General features: G+C 38.8%; 1 pseudogene; it reads left to right on the top strand.

The window, feature by feature from the left end:
- Positions 1-5,645: 5,645 nt before the first annotated feature.
- LOC128568069 (actin-related protein 2/3 complex subunit 1A-like) lies at positions 5,646-6,764 on the top strand (annotated as a pseudogene).
- Positions 6,765-16,742: the final 9,978 nt, after the last annotated feature.

Consider the following 16,742-nt stretch of genomic DNA (forward strand, 5'->3'; position numbering starts at 1 on the left):
GATCAGTCTGGGAAGTTTGATGCCTCCTTCCCCACCTTGCACCTCTGTCACACCCAGTCACTGATAGCCCCGCAGGGCTGTGACCCAGTTGCCTGTAGTAAACAGATACTCCAGGGGTTTGCACCTGCCTGAATCACAAGGATATCTATTTCTGCTCAGCCAGGCCACTGTACTCTGCCTCTATCTAGCAGGGGGAGGTGACGCCTGACAGCCTCGGGTGCTTGATGGAGGCTGGGGGGTGTTCACTCAGTTCCAGCCCCACCCCTGATTGATGTTACTGACAGAACAGAACAGAACAACTTTGCTGGAATTTGTTTCTGTCCCTGCTAAATTCCCCTGCAGAAGAGAAACTGTTTTGAGTTCCCAGAGCCTGAGCCTCAGGCCCTGTCTTTGGTCCTGCAGGTTTGTATTCGGTTAGCTGTCAGTTCTACCCTCCTGCCTTCCTTTGTCTATATGCTGATGATCCCCTGAGGGCCAGGTGCGTCTTAGGCTCAGTAAAGCAGTCCTCTTGGTCAGCCCAATCCTGGGAATTTCCTGGCTCTGCGCATGCATTTTCTAGTCCCCGCACTCCACCCAGGCTGGTACTGCTTCAGGCAAACCCTTTACTCACAGGGCCTGCATGTCCATCCCAGATCTGTTCCATGGTGATTGCCACCTTAGAAGATGCCCAGCCTCCTCTGGTTGTCCATGAAGACAGGGGTTGTGGCTTTGAAATATCCAGGAGTGAGCCTGATTGTTGCCAAAAAACTGTTCTGCGCCTCAGGGCACCGCTGCTCTGGTGTGGTTCCCTCTCAGCCAACCGTCCTCTCCTCACTGCCATGCCACAGAATCAGAGTGGCCAGCTGCTGTCTAGACCCTGTCCACACCCCTCGAGAAATGACCCAAGAATCTGGACTCCTGGGGGACAGGCTTCCAGATCTCTTAGTGAGAGTGGAGGGGAGTGCTGGGAGCTCAGAAGTGCAGGTAGAGAATATATACAGTTTTATACAGTTTTATGCCTGGCAGGAGAATGCCATGGCACCCTAGTAGGGGATGTAGGTACAGTTTTTTGTAGGTCCCATGGAGTGTAGTGGGAGGACCATTGAACTCTGCTTGTTTGTTTGTGGGACACTCTGAGCCATCCTCATGGGGGAGGGGACTCCCGTTTGCTTGGTGATGGATTTTGTACCTTTTGTTTGTATCCTTGGGGTCGCAGTTCACCTCAGTGGTGTTGATGTGCGTACTTTAACCTTCTCTCTTGATGCAGCTCAAATCCACCAGGTTACTTGCCAAATTTCTTTCCTTTAACTCTCCTTCTGGACAGGAACCTCTGTGGAAAGCTGGCTTCAGTCAGCCTTCTTGTCTCCACCCCTGTTCTCTCAGTTCCCTGACTTTTCTTTTCCTAGAGAATCTAAAAAAAAAAAAAAAAACTCAAAAACTTGTCATTGCAAATTCTTTTTCTGCCTCCTTTGAAATGTATATGTGTCCTTAAAAATCTTTTACCAATTTGATGACCTGTGGAATGTCTTTCTCAATAACCTGGAGCCATTTCTTCGAAATGTAAGTTCTGTAATAAGATAGTGCCAGTATTTCCCAGTCTTCTTCCTGGGAGGGCAAGAGGCAGGAGTCTAACTTCAGTGGATTCCTTATAATACCATCTCCTGTTATGAAAATCGAACAGAATTACTTTTTTTTCCTGTGAGACTACTTAGAGGGATCCTTGATTTTGAAATTTGAAGAATGAACCACACAGACCAGGCAAAGGGATAGATAAGTGAAAGAGGGGTAACAGAATCTCTGGCAATGGAAAGGGGACCCCAAGTGGAAAGCCCATGTGGGCCTTTTGTCTAGGGAATTATATACTGTGTTTCCCATTCTGTGAGCAGGAGGGTTTTGGAAATGTCCAGAAAATGTCACAATTGGCCAGGGGGCTGCAGGCTGAAAATAATCTTAAAATTAGCAAAGGAATGTGGTCCTTAAGGTTCTTGCCCCAAGAGATGCAGTAGGGTGTGTGCTCCCTACTCCAGGAGGAATCACCCAAATGAGATCAAGGTGCTTTTTTGGTGACCTTTATTGAGCCCAGAATGTGGCCTGGAAAGAGTCTGTTTATGCCCAGAGATGGGGGGTCTGTGGTGAGACTGATTTTTGAGCTCATCCAGACTTAGAAAAATAGGGGTCTCTATTCAGCCGTGGAGGGGGAATTCTGTATCTACAGGTAACTTACCATTATTTCCACTCCAGCTCTCAGAAACTCTCTGGCTTTTTTTTTTTTTTCCAGTGGAATTGAGTTCAGCTTCTCTCCTCTATTACAACAGTCTTTAATAAAGTCATCTTTGGCTATTTAACTTGTCTGATGCAATTTTGTGTTTTAACATCAGATGCATAGCTGATAGAACTTCTGTAGCTTGGTGTACCCTTCTTTGGCCTTTCATTGCCTGTGTTGGCTGAAGTTTAAACAGCCATATTACATCACAGGATAGTACCCATGGGTTGAGGATGGCAGAGAAACAAGAGAAAAAAGTGTTTAAGTCCCTTTCCCAATCACCCTAGCCTTGGGCCACCTACCTCTAGCCTTTTTTAATGTGAGAGAAAAATTTCTGTTTTATTTAATCTTTTTTTGAGTTTTGTCTTACTGACAGGTGAACCCAGTCTAACTAATAAATTGTTAACAGAATAAAAGCCCAAAATAATTTAAAGAAGCTTATTCTGAGCAAATGTGTGTGCCCACATCCAGGGGAGCCATGCCCAAGAAGTATAGAGCAAGTGGTTCTAAGGCAGTTGAATTAGTTTGGTTTTTGTTCATTTAAGGGAGACAGAAATTAAAAATAAATCATAAGTCAACAGATGGAAGATGTGTGTTAGTTTGGGCCAAAAAGGCAGAACATTGTGAAGCAGAAATCTAGAAGAACATAGGTGAGTTAAAAGATTTTTTAATTTTTATTACCATTCCTTTTCTTTCATTTTTAAAAAAAATTTCAGTTAATGGGAGGGGATAAACAACTAGGTTACAATGTTTGCTTTTGTTAGGTAGAGTCACTTTTATATTTGTGTCCCACACCCAAAAGGCTTGCCATTTGACCTTACATTGTATCCATTAAGTGGGAGCACACCCATCCCACTCTTCCTCCCCTTTTTATCTCTCTTGTTCCCCCTTCCCCCAACTTGAATTAAATTGCCTTTTTATCTTATGTGTGCATATATTAGATCATCTACTGGCTTCATATTAGTATTGAGTACATTAGATACTTGCTTTTCCATATTTGTGCTATTTACTAAGAAAAATTTATTTCAAATCCATCCAGGCTAATTCACAAGATGTAAAGTCTCCATCTTTTTTCTGGTTTCAAACAAGGTCACATACACCACAGTTTGTTAATCCATTACTGGGTTGGAGCATTTAGGTTGTTTCCACATCTTGGTGACTGTAAATTGAGCGGTGATAAACAAGCTAGTGTAAATGTCCTTATGATAAAATGATTTTTTTCTTCTGGGTAGATGCCTAATAATAGGATTACAGGATCAAATGAGGTCTCATTTGAGTTCTTTGAGGATTCTCCATACTTCTTTCCAAAGAGACTGTATTAGTTTGCAGTCCCACCAGCAGTGTAAAAGTGTTCTACTTCTCTTCATATCTGCACCAGAGTCTGCAACTTTGGGACTTTGTGATGTGGGGTATTCTGTCTGGGGTTAGGTAATACCTCAGGGTGGTTTTGATGTGCATTGCTCTGATGATTAGGGATGATGAGCATTTTCTCATGTTTGTTTGCCATTCATCTGTCTTTCTCAGAAAAGGTTCTATTCATGGCTTTTGCCCAGTAATAGATGGGATTGTTTGCTTATTTTGTTGATTAATTAGAGTTCTCTGTGCATTGTAATTATCAACCCTTTGTCGAATTAGTAACATGCAAATATCTTTTCCCATTCCAAAGCATGTCTATTTGCTCTAATTACTGTGTCCTTAGCTGTGCAGAAGCATTTCAGCTTAATTAAGTCTTATTTGTTTATTCTTGTTGTTGTGATTGCCGCTGAAGTCTACTTCATAAAATCTTTCCCCAGGCTGACATCCTCAAGGGTTTTTCTCACACTTTCTGCTAAGATTTTTATCATTTCATGACTTAGATTTAAATATTTTATTCATCTTGAGTCAATTTTTGTAAGCGGTGAGAGGTATGGGTACAGTTTCATTCTTTTACATGTGATTATCCAGTAATCCCAGCACCATTTGTTGAGTAGGGATTCTTTCCCCACAGATGGCAATAAGAGACTGGTTTCATCTCTTGGTTTTCTATTCAGTTCCATATGTCTATGTCTCCATTTTTGTGCTGGTACCATGCTGTTTTGACTTCTGTAGACTTGTAATACAACCTAAAGTCTGGTAGTGTGATGCCTCCAGCTTTGTTTTTATTACTAAGAATTGCCTTGGCTATATATGTGTTTTTCTGGTTCCATACAAAACAGAGAACTATTTTTACCAGTTCTTCAAAGTATGATGTTGGTGTTTTAATGGGGATTGCATTGAATCTGCAGATTGCTTTGAGTAGTATAGACATGTTAACAATGTTGATTCATCCTAGCCAAGAGCATGGTATATTCTTCCATTTATTAATGTCTTCTGCTGTTTCTTTTCTTAGGGTTTCATTATTTTCTTTGTAGAGGTGCTTTTTGAGGTGCTTTCTGTCATCTCTTTTGTTAGATACATTCCTAGGCATTTCATTTTCTCTGAAGCTACTGTGAAGGGAATTGTGTCATTGATTTGCTTTTCAACTTAGCTGTTGTTTGCATATACAAAGGATACCGATTTGTGGACACTGGTTTTATACCCTGAGATGTTACCATATTTTTTTAACACTTTCAGAAGACTTGTAGTTGAGTTTCTTGAGTTTTCTAAGTATCAGATCATATCATTGGCAAAGAGCAAGAGTTTGACCTCGTCTACCCCCATTTGGATGCCCTTTATATTTTTCTCTTGTCTGATTATGGTAGAGGACATCCTTGTCTGGCTCCAGTTCTAAGTGGAAATCTTTCAGTTTCACTCCATTCAGTATGATATTAGCTGTGGGCATGTCATAGATGGCTTTAATGAATTTAAGAAACGTGCCACCTATGACTATATTTTTCTTCGAAAAGGATACTGAAATTTGCCAAATGCTTTTTCTGATTCTATTGAGAAGACCATAAGGTCTTTTTTGATTGTATTGATATGATAAATTACATTTATGGACTTGCCTACATTAAACCAGATGTATATCCCTTGGAGGAAGGCTACTTGATTGTGATGTATAATTTTTTTAATGTGTAGCTGCAATCTATTAGGTAAGATTTTATTGAGTATTTTTGCATTGATATTCAATATTGAAATTGTTCAGTAATTCTCCTTTTTAGTTGAGGCCTTTCCTAGCTTTGGTATCAGCATGATATTTATTTCATAGAACATGTTGAAGAAGGTTCCTTCCTTCTCAATGTTTTGGAATAATTTCTCCAATGCAGATACAAGCTCTTCTTTAAAGGTTTGATAGAATTCTGGCGTGAAGGTCAGCCTCTCCCTCTGGGCCTTGGTCCTCCACCTGCCCCCATGGAGCCTGTTTGCATCAACTGACCAGAGTCCATGAATTTTCCCCTCCGATCCTGTCTGACCTTCCCCCACATCAGCTTTATATTCTTTGAAAACTCTAAGAATAATGTCCCTGCATCAGTTTTTACTAGAGCCAATTGCCTGTCATGCCTGGAACAGGGATCATACCCAATTGCCCTTAGCCCAAATAATCACAAAGTGCACATCTATAAGAAAAATGGGAGCCAGTGGATAAAAGCTCATGCACTCAAGGAACACAACAGACACATCACTGGTGTTGACTGGGCTCCCAAAAGTAACCTCATCATCATTTGTGGGGCAGACCACAATGCCTATGTCTGGAGTCAGAAAGATGGTGTCTGGAAGCCAACCCTGGTGATCCTGAGAATTAATTGCACAGGCACTTTTGTGAAGTGATCCCCTTAGAGAACAAATTTGCTGTGGGAAGTGGAGCATGACTCATTTCTGTTTGTTATTTTGAGTCTGAAAATGTCTGGTGGGTAAGCAAACACATTAAAAACCCAATTTACTCCACAGTCCTCAACTTGGATTGGCATCCCAACAATGTTTTGCTGGAAGTGGGATCATGTGACTTCAAATGCAGAGTGTTTTCTACCTATATTAAAGAAGTGGATGAAAAGCCATCAAGTACATCCTAGGGCAGGAAGATGCCTTTTGGTTAACTGATGTGAGAGTTTAGGGGCAGTGGCATAGGCGGCTGGGTCCCTGGGGTCAGTTTCTCTGCCAGTGGGAGCCACCTGGCCTGGGTCAGTCATGACAGCACTATGTCTGTTGCTGATGCTTCAAAAAGTGTACAGCTCTCATCTCTGAAAACAGAGTTCTTACCACTCCTGAGTGTATCATTTGTCTCAGAGAATAGCATTGTAGCTGCTGGCCCTGACTGCTGCCCAGTGTTCTTTAACTACAAGGACTGCGGCTGCCTGACATTTATGTCCAAGTTAGACATTCCAAAACAGAGCATCCAGCGCAACATGCCTGCCATGGAATGTTTCTGCAACATGGACAAGAGGGCCACTACTGAGGACCGCAATACAGCCCTGGAGACACTGCACCAAAATAGCATCACTCAAGTATCTATGAGGTGGACAAGTAAGACTGTTGCAAATTTTGCACTACTGGCATCAATGGAGCCATGACAATTTGGGATTTCAAGACCTTAGAATCTTTTATCCAAGGCCTCCAGATAATGTGAAGCAGAGTGAGCCTCTGCCATCCAGCACAACAAAAGCAGTGGCTGACCGCAGCTCTGCTATTCTGGATGGTGAAGAAAGCCAGCACCAAGGAAACACTGAAAATACATATTGTGCAAACATTGTGTGTGTGTGTGTGTGTTTTTTTTTTAATATAAAATTGGTGAAAGTATTGGTTTTTTTAAAACAGCACTAATTTTTTGTTTGTTTGTTTTTAGCTATTTCATTCCATTCTTGACCAAAGCTTCTCTTTAAGTAGTTTATTATGGAGAATTGTCACACTAACTTAAAGGAAAGGGTGAGGGAGATATGTGAATTTGTCCAGTAGAAAATTAAATTAAAATACTGAAGGAAAAAAAAAAAGAATTCTAGTGTGAAGCCATCTGTTCCAGGGTTTTTTTGGTTGTTGTTGGAAGCTTTTTTTTTCCTTTCCCCAATTTCAGTGCTTGATATTGGTCTGTTCAATTTCTTCCTGGTTAGGTCAAAGGAGATGGTGTGATGCCAGGTATTTGTCCATTTCCTCCACATTGTCAAATTTCTGGGTCTAGATTTTCTTGTAGTAATCACAGATAATCTCTTGTATCTCTGTGGTATCTGTTATTTCCCCCTTTTCATTTCTGATTAAGGTTATTAGAAATTTTACTTTTATGTTTCTAATTAATCTGCCCAAAGGTTTATCAATTTTATTTGTTTCAAAGAACCAGCTATTTGTTTCATTAATTTTCTAATTGATTCTTTTGTTTTCAATTTCATTTATTTCTATTTTTTTTTTTTTTTTTTTTTTAGATACAGAGTCTCACTTTATCATCTTCGGTGGAGTGCTGTGGCGTCACAGCTCACAACAACCTCCAAATCCTGGGCTTAGGTAATTCTCTTGCCTCAGCCTCCCAAGCAGCTGGGACTACAAGCACCCACCACAATGCCCAGCTACTCTTTTTTGTTGTTGCAGTTAGGCTGGGGCAAAGTTTGATCCCTCTGTCCTTGGTATATTAGGCCAGCGCCTTGCCCACTGAGCCACAGCTGCTACCCAAAGAAGGCATTTGTTTTTTGTTTTTATTTGTTTTGTTTTTGAGACAGAGCCTCAAGCTGTCACCCTGGGTAGAGTGCTGTGGCATCACAGCTCACAGCAACCTCCAACTCCTGGGCGTAAGCAATACTTTTTCCTCAGCCTCCCAAGTAGCTGGGACTACAGGCCCCCACCACAATGCCTGGCTATTTTTTGGTTGTTGTTGTCATTGTTGTTAAGATTTGAATCTGCCAGCTCTGGTGTATGTGGCTGGCACCTTAGCCACTTGAGCTACAGGTGCCAAGACAATTTCATTTTTTTCTGATTTAATTTTGGTTATTTCTTTTCTTCTGGTAAGTTTGTGATTAGATTTTTCTTTCTTTTCCACTTCCTTAAGATGATTCATTAGGTTTTAATGTGCTCTCTTTCTGTTTTTAAGATGTAGCCACCTACTGTCATTAATTTCCCTTATAGGACAGCTTTTGAGGTATTCCACAGGTTTTGGTAATTGGGGGCTTCATTGTTGTTATGTTGAAGGAAGTTAATAATTTCCTTCTTTATCTCTTCTTTGACCCAACTTTCATTCAGCATAAAGTTGTTTAATTTCCATGCCTTTATGTGGGGATGAAAATTTTGGTTGGAATGGAATTCTACCTTTATTGCTTTTTGGTCTGAAAAGATACAAGTTATAATTTTAATTATTTAATTTTGTTTAGGTTTGATTTGTATTCTAGGGTATAGTCTTTTTTTGAGTATGTTCCATGTGCTGACAAGAAGAATATATGTTCCATAGCTCTAGGGTGGTATGTTCTCTATATGTCCATCATGCCAATTGTTCTTGTGTTGTTTTTAAGTCCTTTGTATCTTTATTTAGTTGCTATTTAAAGGGTCCATCCAGTTCTGTCAGAGGGGTGCTAAGGTCCCTAGTTATTATGGTGTTTTCACATATCATATTGCTTATACCAATTATGCCTGTTTCATAAATATGGTAGCATTTATGTTGGTACATAAATATTTAGAATTGAAATATATGCATGTTATATTATTCCCGTGACCAGTATGAAGTGACTATTTTTGTCTTTCTTAACTTCAGGAGCTTTAAATCCACTTTATCTGAAAAACAATTCCCTTCATTGTTTTGCCATCCATATTTTATATTCTCTTCCTGTCATTTTCATTATTTCTTTATAAGTGGAATCCTCTCCTTTCCCCTGATTCCCACTTGGCTGAAGTACTGTTTTCTAACACCTTACCCTGAGGCTTGTTTTGTTTTTTGAGGTTAGTTATGTTTCCAGGAGGCAGCATATACATGGGTTGTGCTTTTTTATACAATCACACAGCCTGTGCCTCTACAGTGGGGGAATTCAAACCATTAACATTTATTGAGAGAAATGATAAGTGTGTTCTAGTCATCTTACTTTGTGAAAGTCCATTGCTTAGTTTTGTCCTTTGGTGCATTGTGAAGCTATATTTTTTCCTTTAGTTTCTGAGTGTTTACTTGGCTGGTGGCCCATTGTGATGGTTATTGTGTAGAATAGATTTAAGTATTTCCTGTAGAGTTGCTCTTATTGTGGGCAAATTTCCCCAATATTTGCATATCTCTACAAGATTTGATTTCTTCATCAATTTTGACACTGCATTTAGCAGGATACAGAATTATGAACTGAAAGTTGTTATGTTTAAGAAGGTTAAAGATAGCTGAGCATTCTCTTCTGGCTTAGAAAGTTTTAGCTGAAAAGTCCACTTTCACTCTGTTGGATCTGCCCTGTTAGTTCAATTGGGACTTATTTCTGGTGGCTTGCAGAATTTTCTCTTTCATTTTGACTTTGAACAGTTTCATTACAATGTGTCTTGGAGATGTTCTGTTTGTGTTGAAATAACCCAAGCTTTGCTGTCCCTCTAAATGGAATGTGTTGGAATCTTTTGGTGATACTTGTGGAGTTTTTATTTACGATATCCTCCAGTAGGGCTTCCATTCCTTTGGGACATTCTATTCCCCTTTAGGGATACCTATAATTTGTATGTTTGACCTCTTTGTGAAGTCTTATAATTCTTTGAGTGAGCATTCTGTTTCCTCTCTCTTCTGTCTTTTTAACTGCCTAAGTTAGCTCAAGAGCTTTATCCTCTAGCTCTTAGATTCCTTCTTCTCCATTGTCTAATCTGTTATTGATACTTTCTACTACATCTTTAAGTTCCCTGATTAATTTCTTCAATTCCTTAAGCTCTGCTTTAGCCTTTCTATAGTCTTCATATCATGCATCCCTTATTTAGTTCTATTTTGGGGTTTCCTTATGATTAATTTCCTCATCAATTCTCTTCATTGTTTTTGCTATCCATACCTTACATTCACTTCCTGTCATTTTCATTATGTCTTTATAGAAAGCATTCTTTGCAGTAGCTACCTCATGGTCCCTTGCAGGGTTGCTCTTTCTGATTTTTCAGGTTGCCAGAATTTTTCTGTTGGTTACTCCTCATGTGTCTTTTCTTTTTATTCACTTCCTTTTCCTACTTTTTCTTCTCACTACCTCCTTCACTTTAAGTTACCTTGTCTTGGTGCTTAGGTATTAAAGTGGCTTTTTCCAATAACAAAGTTAAGATAAGTAAGTCTGTTAATCAGAGACAAGCTATAAGTGTTCTGTTAATCTAATTGATGTATGACAGATGATTGAACCATTTCCCTGCATGGCCTCAAGTCCTATTAATAATTTTGTATCTTATTGTCACAAAGTGTACTTTATCTGTCTTATGATCTCTATATTAATATTAATTCTGGTCAATTGTATCTAAACTCTGTGAAGGATGAGGTATAATGAGGTATGTCTGACCTCCTTTCCCTTCATGGCTAGGAATTTAGGTTTAAGGTTTTTCTGGGGTCCCCTGGGCCAAGCAGGGATCCATTCAGTTGGTTGGGAGGGCAGGGAGGGCCTTGGGATTTTAGTTTAGTTCATAATTCTCACAAATAACCTGGTTTTTTTTTTTTAGTCAACTTCTCTCAAAGAGATAATAAGAAGTGGTAAAGTAGTGTCATTTGGGGTGAAATGGGGCTGGCAAAATGAGATTTATTGGTATTTTCCATTGGCTGATTCTATTCCAAACAACTCAAAATTTTCGTAGAGATAAAAGAAAAGCTGGTATTATGTAAAATGAATATTAAAATTTCTCACAAATGCATAAAATTGTTTCCCTTCATTAAAATTCAGAATATTTATATATAGCTGAAAACTAAATTATTACAGCTTTAGTTACTCTATTTACAAGCTCAGAATAAATAAAAGGAATAAAATTGTAACTTAAGGAGAGCACTTGGAAGAAAATGGTAAGTCACGTACAGATGTTTTAAATAAATAGTAACCTAATTTTATGAGAAAAAACTAATCCCTTGGTTATTTATGCTTCATTTGCACTTTAAATCTTACTATTAAATTGTTAAAGACTGGCCAAGAGTGATGGCTTATGCCTATAATCCTAGCAGTTTCAGATACCAGGCAGGAGGATCCCTTGAGGCCAAGAGTTCAAGACAAGCCTGGGCAATATAGAGACATGCCTGTGTCTACAAAAAAATCAAAAAATTTACCCAAGTGTAATGGCTCATGCTTGTAGTCTCAGGCCGAGGCCACAGGTTCATTTGAGCCCACAAGTTTGAGGTTGTAGTGAGCTGTGATGATGCTACCACACTCTAGCCATGGTAAAAGGGCAAAAAAAAAAAAAAGTAAAAGAAAAGAAAAGAAAAAAATTGTCCCAAAAAAACTGTTAAATACAATATCACACTTGCTACATTTTTAATTACCAACTTGATATCAGTCTGACCTAATTTACTCAAACTCAGCAGGCACTGGAAGACAAGGTTTCAGCAAAGATATGAATAAAATGGCCTGCAGAGTTCAATTCTGAGTATAGGTGAGAGAAAAAGAATGGAGAAGTAGGTAGTCATATTTTAATCTCCTAATTAGGATGCAGGAGCTGCAGCCTCTTGTAGGAGACTTAGGAGACCAGAGAAACTTACTCCTATGGCCAGGAGTGCATCAGTGCCCCTATTCTCTGAGTTTCTAAACCTCTGATTACCTTAAAGAACTACTTTTTTTTTTTTGTAGAGACAGAGTCTCACTTTATGGCCCTCGGCAGAGTGCCGTGGCCTCACGCAGCTCACAGCAACTCCTGGGCTTAAGCGATTCTCCTGCCTCAGCCTCCCGAGCAGCTGGGACCACAGGCGCCCGCCACAACTCCCGGCTATTTTTTTTTTTTTTTTTTTGGTTGCAGTTTGGCCGGGGCCGGGTTTGAACCCGCCACCCTCGGCATATGGGGCCGGCGCCCTACCGACTGAGCCACAGGCGCCACCCTTAAAGAACTATCTTTACCTGTGCTTGCTGACATCATTTTTGCTACTCTTGTGACAATAGCACATTGCTCATTTGCAAAATCAGAATGTGGAAGATTAATGTTATATGCTCCTTTCACTGTTGTTAAGTAAAATCCTATTCATCTCTTATTCCATTTCTGCAAATGAAAATGAGGTTGTAAGGCCTGCTTTTCACTTCATATGCTAAGTAATGGTGTTGCAAGCCTGGCCTTAAAAAAATGCAAGTCTTCACAATTAACAAAAGAGTCTAAAAGAGATGAAGAGATGTCCCCTATTTCCTGAAGTTACAAGATAGAGAGAGCTTTCTGCATCATAAACAAATTCAAATAGGCTGGTTTGATAAGGTATTAAATTGAGCACATTCACAAGAATATCAATCTTGCTTCTGTGCAACAAGGAGACTTGTGTGAATATTCATAGCTGTTACCAACTTGTTCTGTTCTCCCTGTTAATGTAAATTTGTCCTTGGAATTAATGTTGGAAGAAAAGACTCTTCTAAGACTTTGAAGACTTTAGAAGTCCTTATCATGCTCTATGACAATAACAAAAGGAAACTGCAATTCTGTTTGGTTATTATACTTGATCTGATAATATTATTGTAATTGACAACTCGGGATTTTTATTTTTTTTCTTTGAGACAGGGTCTCATCCTTTTGTCTGCGCTACAGTGTACTGATGTGATGATAGCTCAGTACAACCACAAACTCCTGATCTCAAGCAAGTCTCTTTGCCTTAGTCTCCCCAGTAGTTGAAACTATAGGCACGAGCCATCGTGTTTGGTTAATTTTATTTTATGTAGAGACAGGTGTCTCACTATATTGCTGCTGTGGTCTAGAACTCCTAGCCTCAAGGGATCCTCCTGCCCGGTCTTCGAGAGTTCTAGGATTACAGGGATGAGCCACTGCACCTGATGAGGTGTTTAAACAATATAAATACTTATACGTAGGTTCAGAAAAGAACCACTAGAATTTTCTTCTTCTCTGATAGGCATGACAGAAAAAGTTAAAGACTATGCTGCAATGTTTCTTGTTTTAACAAAGATGCTGAGAGCTTAGGTAATTTATAAGGAATAAGATCCGTTTAAATCTATCTTATCGAACTGTTATGAGAAGCAAGGAAGTAATACAATGTTCAGGCATTTTGCAGATTTCAATGTGCTATTAGCAGTCTCTGGTTTTGCGTATGCACCTACTCTACCCTCATTCAGCCATTTGCCTCATGGGAACTCAAGTCTTTCTGAAATAAGGAAAGGAAATCAAGGAGAGACATAGCAGCGTAAGAGTATTATAGCAGTGACACAGGCAGACATGCTCTTTAATGATTAAATTAGAAAATTTTAAAAAGTAAGTAAAAAAAACATAAATGTAGACAGTTTAAAAACATAAATGTGGAGATTTTTAAAATGTTTCTAAATAAAAAAGGAAAAAAAAGTAAAGTTAAAACCAAAATACAAAACCATACTTGTAGATTATAGTTAAGTGATACTTAGAGAAAAATACATAGCTTATGTTAGAAAAAGATGAAAACCAGGCTTGGTGCCTGTAGCTCAGTGAGTAGGGCCCCAGCCATATAGATCAAAGTTGGCGGGTTCCAGCCTGGCCCGGGACTGCCAAACAACAATGATAACTGCAACCAAAAATAGCCAGGCATTGTGATGGGCACCTATAGTCCTACCTACTTGGGAGGCTGAGGCAAGAGAATCGCTTGAGCCCAAGAGTTTGAGGTTTCTGTGAGCTATGATGCCACAGCACTCTAGTGAGGGCAACATAGTGAGACTCTGTCTCAAAAAAAAAAAAAAGAAAGAAAGAAAGAAAAGGATGAAAACTGATGGACTGAATATCAATCATAAAAAGTTAGAAAGTAATCATCAATAGGCCAAAGTAAAAAAAAGAAAAAATGAAAAGAACAACAAATAGAAAAAAATTTTTTTGAAGAAAAAAACTATACCTACATAACATAATTTACTTCAAAAATCCCATAGAAATCATAGAAATATTAAACAGTCTACAAGGATGCTACACATAAAAATCAATATGCAAAAGGCAATTGCATTTTTCACAATAGTAAGAGTACAAATTAAGATGGTTACCATTTATAAATAGGTAGTTTTGATGTAAATCTGGTAAAGATGTGCCAATCTGTATTGAAAAACCTTAAAGTTGGGTGGTGCCTGTGGCTCAAAGGGGTAGGGTGCCAGTCCCATATGCTGGAGGTGGTGGGTTCAAACCCAGCCCTGGCCAAAAAAATAAAAAAAATAAAAAATGCTTAAAAAAAAAAAAGAAAAACCTTAAAGTTGATATAAGGAAATAGAGAAAAATATATGTTTGTGGATAATAAAACACAATGTTGTACAGACATTCTTTCTTCCCAAATTTATTTATAGACTCAATGTAATGCCAATCTAAATGCCAACAGGCTTTTTTATGAAAAATGAAAGGCTGATTCTAAAACTTATATAGAAGTATAGAAGGTATAGAATAGTCTGGCAGTGCCTGTGGCTCAGTGGGTAGGGTGCCGGCCCCATATAGTGACGGTGGCGGGTTCGAACCCGGCTCCAGCCAAACTGCAACCGAAAAATAGTCAGGTGTTGTGGTGGGTGCCTGTAGTCCCAGCTACTTGGGAGGCTGAGACAAGAGAACCACCTAAGCCCAGGAGTTGGAGGTTGCTGTGAGCTGTGATGCCACAGCACTCTACCAAGGGTTATAAAGTGAGACTCTGTCTCTAAAAAAAAAAAAAGAAGAAGAAAAAAATATAAATAGAAGAGTCAAAATAACTCTTGGGGGAGAAGAGTAAAGTTGAGGAGACCCAGTCCTTCTCAACTTCAGATTTATTTGGACATAATTGTGTTGGTACAGTGACGGATAAAGAGACCAACAGCAGAGAACAAAGAGAGCCCAGAGAACATGGGAGCTGGCACTGCACGGCCAGGGGAGTAGCAACGCAGATCAGTGGGAACATTATGGCCTTAAATAAGTTGCATTGGCACAATTGCTTACCCATACAAAAAAAAAAAACCCATAAAACGTAATTTTCTCTTTACATTGAATATAAAAATTAGTTTCAAAGGATTATGGTTGTAGTTGTGAAAGACAATTTACAACTTTTAGAAGAAAATATGGAAGAATGTCTCTGTGATTGGGACTTTTGTATACAAGGCACAAAAATTATAAACCATAAAAGAAAAGCTTGATAAACTCAAGCTTTAAGAAGCAAAAGAATGCTTCTTTTTCAAAGAAAAGATAAATTGAAAAGACAAGTCATAAACTGTAAAAAGGTTCTAGAATACTTATATAACTTAGTTTAATTAATAAGGAAGAGACAAATAGCCTAGTAGGAAAATAAGCAAAAAAGAAATTATGGCCAAAACACATAATAAACCTTCTATTTATCAAGACATATAATATCATTAAAAAATTAAGATACAAGTTATAAACAAGGAGAAGATATTTGAAATTCATAGCTAATAAAAGAATAGAATTGGGGATATCTAAAGAATTGTTAAACATCAGTAAGGAATAGGCAAACCATACGCTAAAAGGATGTATAAAAAGTGTGGACAGGTTATCCATAAATACATAAACCTTAAGGGCCATATGCAAAGACAACTAACCTCACTAATAATCAGAGAAAGTAAGTTAAAATAAAATGTGTTTCATAACCTTCAGATTGGCAAGAGCCAAAATGGTTAATAATCGACCAGATCCATTTGGGTTGGAACGTGGACAGTTGGAGAGTGTATGCTGCTGGTGGGTTTATATTTTGTTACTAACACTTCCGAGAATATGTGACAATGTCCAAACGAAGATGTCTGTTGAAGGGGTATACATGTATTTTCACAAAGCAATACCACTCCTAAAATCCCAAACATAAGTAAACAAGAACACCTGTGCAAGAACGTTCACAGCAGCAGCGTTCAAAAGGACAAATACATGCATGTTGGAAACAGCCCAAATGTCCTACAATAGTAAATGATGTGAACTCCCAGGTGGCACTTGCTAGACTAAAGGTTTCCATCAACTTCAGCCTGGCTTTCACTGCCCTAGGCTACATCCCTAAAGGTGACCTCAGTCTCATGCTGAGTCTTTGCTTAAGAAAATGAAATGCTGTCAAACCACAAAATGTACACTGTCTGACCCATCTTGCCAAACCACTTTCAGCAATTCTTCACCTAATTCCCCTGTTATAGTTTTAATTCCATTTCTGCATAGCCCCTTAAGCCTTTTTATTGCTCCCCTTTTCACTTTTCTACAGTTCCTTTTTGTACCCTATCTGTTCCTCCCTTAAAAACCTCAGCCACCTTTGTTTTAGTTGGAGTTGAGCTTGCTTTATACTGGAGTCTCTCTTCCCTCCTGCAGCAGCCTGCATAAAATCTATCTTGTTACCTTTAAGAGGCGTTTGGCACAGTTTTTTTTTTTTGAAAATACAAGTATGTTTTTCCAATATTGGAATATTACACAGCAATAAAAATGAATAAACCTGAGCTACTATTCAGCCATTAAAAAAAATGGAGACTTTACATCCTTCGTATTAACCTGGATGGAAGTGGAAGACATTATTCTTAGTAAAGCATCACAAGAATGGAGAAGCCTGAATCCTATGTACTCAATTTTGATATGA

Source organism: Nycticebus coucang, chromosome 16 (assembly GCF_027406575.1).
Source record: "Nycticebus coucang isolate mNycCou1 chromosome 16, mNycCou1.pri, whole genome shotgun sequence".
In the NCBI taxonomy this organism is placed as follows: Eukaryota; Metazoa; Chordata; class Mammalia; order Primates; family Lorisidae; genus Nycticebus; species Nycticebus coucang.